This window comes from Meles meles, chromosome 19 (genome assembly GCF_922984935.1).
Source record: "Meles meles chromosome 19, mMelMel3.1 paternal haplotype, whole genome shotgun sequence".
NCBI classification, from domain to species: domain Eukaryota; kingdom Metazoa; phylum Chordata; class Mammalia; order Carnivora; family Mustelidae; genus Meles; species Meles meles.
This window is the reverse complement of record NC_060084.1, coordinates 51,629,039-51,632,400: the sequence shown is the minus strand read 5'-3', so window position 1 is coordinate 51,632,400 and position 3,362 is coordinate 51,629,039.

The following is a 3,362-nucleotide window of genomic DNA, read 5'->3' as shown; positions in this document are numbered from 1 at the left end:
TTTGAACACAGTTAACAAGTTTGACATAATGGACATATATGTTGAACACTATGTTCAATAATTAGAGAATACGTATCTTCTGAAGCACACAGAATAAAAAATTGATCACATAGTAATCCATAGCACAAGCCTTGACAAATTCCAAATCATTATACAGACCATGTACTATGACCACAATGTAACTAGGTCAGATACGAACAATGAAAATACAACAGAAGGAAGTCATATAATTAGACATTTTAAAAACCACATTAAAAAAATTCATGGGTCAAGGTGCCTGGGTGGCTCAGTCAGTTAAACATCTGCCCCTAGCTGGGGTCATGATTTCAGGGCTCCTTGCTCAGTGGGGAGTCTGCTTCTACTTCTCCTTTTACACCTCCCCCCATACTATCTCTCTCTCTCTCAAATGAATAAATAAAATCTTAAAAACAAAACAGCAAATTCTCTTTTTTTATTTAAAGATTTTATTTATTTGAGAGAGAAACAGTGAGAGAGAGCATGAGAGGGGAGAAGGTCAGAGGGAGAAGCAGACTCCCCATGGAGCAGGGAGCCCGATGCAGGACTCGATCATGGGACCCTGGGATCATGACCTGTGCCAAAGGCAGTTGCTCAACCAACTGAGCCACCCAGGCGCCCAGCAAAGTCTCTTTAAAAACAGATTCATGGGTAAGGGACTACATCATAATGGAAATTAGAAACTACGTAAAAGTAAGCAATAAGAACTGCATATCAAAATGATGGGAGGGAGCTAATTTGGTAAGCGTGTGTGTGTGTGTTTGGCCTGTCCTGCATCCAAACCTATTTTCCATTTAGGAGAAATCTGCATTGTGTGAGCCTTGGTGGGAGAAGCGGATGCACTGAATTGGTAAATTAATTTTAAATTATTAGAAAAGAAGGGTGAAAATTGATTAGCTAAAACATCTAATTTAAGAAGGTGGAAAAAGACCAATAAATCTGAAGTAAAAGGAAGAAAATAAACAGCAGAAATTACCGATACAGAAATACTGATACAGAAAATAGAATCTTCTTTCCCAGGTTTCAGCACCGACACCCCCCCCCCCAAAAGAAAACAGGATGGACAAACTCAAAAGCTGAATCTCAAAAAACAAAAATCTGGTTTTTACAAATGCAGCAGAGATTCCAAAAAGTCAGTAAGAGAATTGAATGAACAACTTTCAGCCTCGAAATTTTTGAATAAACATAAAGAAGTGGTAGCTCCTGCCTGGAGATCTGGGGTTTCTGATTGCCTAATAATTCCGAGTGGGTCTCCCTTGAGACAGTTGTGGGGCGGTGGGTGAAACTGGAAGTTTGGGGTGATTCATCAGAAAAGTACAAGGTACTTTTTATCTGGTGAAAGGTACAAGGGGCCATTTTATCTGGATTTCCTCACTCTTGCTGGTAAGAAGAGGTTACTTACAGAGGAGTTCAAAATTTCTGCTCACTTGGAGGGTGTGCTTCTACTTGCTGATACCCATTGGGCTTCCCTCCTTTCTCGCCCTGCCCACTGCTCCTCCTCCTGGCTTCACCTCTCAGCAGTACAGTGAATCAGGAGTTGGACGCTCCCATCTCCCTTGCCTGCCCTCTCCCACAGAGTACCCAAAATCCAGTCATTCATTCCCTCAGCTTTCTACCTTTGCCTGCCAAGCTTCCTTTCCAGAGACCTAAAACTTTCTTTTACAATAGCTTTATCGAGATACAATCCATAGGCCATACAGTTCACCTATTTTCTTTTTGCACAATGCCACCTCTTTGCAGCTTACGTTTGGTATTTTTTAGTATATTCATAGAGGTGCTGAATTTTGCCAAGTGCATTTTCATCTTGTTGATGTTTTTTTTTTTTTTTTCTCCTGAACCGTTGCTGTGGAACCAATGCTTCTTAGTCATGATGTATCCTCCTTTCCATAATTTGCTGGGTTCCGTTTGCTAGTGTTTGTTTAGTTTGTTCACCTTGTTGCAGATGGTTTTTCTCCTACTGTCTTCTTCTAGATTTTGGTATTAAAGTGATGCTTTAGGGGCGCCTGGGTGGCCCAGTGGGTTAAGCCTCTGCCTTGGGCTCAGGTCATGATCTCAGAGTCCTGGGATCGAGCCCTGCATCGGGCTCTCTCTGTTCAGCGGGGAGCCTGCTTCTCTTTCTCTCTCTCTCTGCCTACTTGTGATCTCTCTGTCAAATAAATAAATAAAATCTTTTTTTAAAAAGTGATGCTTTACTTCATAAAGTAAAATAAGGAGCTCTCCATCTTCTTCTGTGAGTTAAGCCAGTGGTTCTCAAACTTTAGTATGCCTAAGAATCATCAAGAGAGCCTGTTAAAAAACAGATCCCCCCCACCCTGAGAGTTCATGATATCTTGACTGGGTAAAGGTTCCTTGGGTTGCAATTCCTTTTATTATCTCCGTAGATGTCGTCTCATACTTTTCGACCTTCTGCTGATAAAGCTGAGAAGGCCAATGCTAATCTGATCCTTTTTCCTTTGTAATTTGTTTTTTCTGTCTGGAAGCCTATAAGATTTTTCTCTTAATTTCTGGAGTTTACAGATTTCACCAGGATATGCCCAGATATATATTTTTTTCTCATCAAAACTGCCTGGAACCCATTGAAGCCTTTAAATTTATAAGAATGGATTTTTCTTGAGGAGGATGTTAATTTCTAGTATTAGTTTGCTTATTGCCTCTTGTCTATCTATTCTCTTTACTTGGGGGCCCACTGTTGTTCATACGCCGGTACTTTATTTCTTCAGCTTTACTGAGGTATATTTGGCGTGTAACATGTCAGTTTAAGGTGTGTAATGTGATGATTAGATATACAGATCTATTGCAAAATGATTACCATAATAGAGTTAGTTTACACTTCTCATCCCCTCACATAATTACCTTTTTTATGTGGTGAGGACATGTAAGATCTAACAGCTTTCAAGTATGTAACACGGTGTGTTGAGGTGGCCATGTTATATACTGGAAGTTTGTACCCTTTTACCAACATCTCACGATTTCCTCTACTCCCTAGCACCTGGTAACCACCATTCTACTGCATTTCTATGAGATGAACTTGTTTAGATTCCCCATGTGAGATCATACAGTATTTATCTTTCTCTGAATCATTTCACTTAGATAGTGCCCTCAGGGTCCATCCATGTTATCACAAATGGCAGGATTTCCTTCTTTCTCTTGGCTGAGTAACATCCCATTAGTCTACATATAACATTTTCTTTATTCATTCATCCACAGGTGCACCCTTAGGTTGTCTACATATCTTGGCTATTGCAAATAATGCAGCAGTGACCATAGAAGTACGGGCATCTCTTTGAGAGAATGATTTCATTCCTTTCGATATAGGCCCAGAGGTCGGTTTCTGGATCATAAGATAG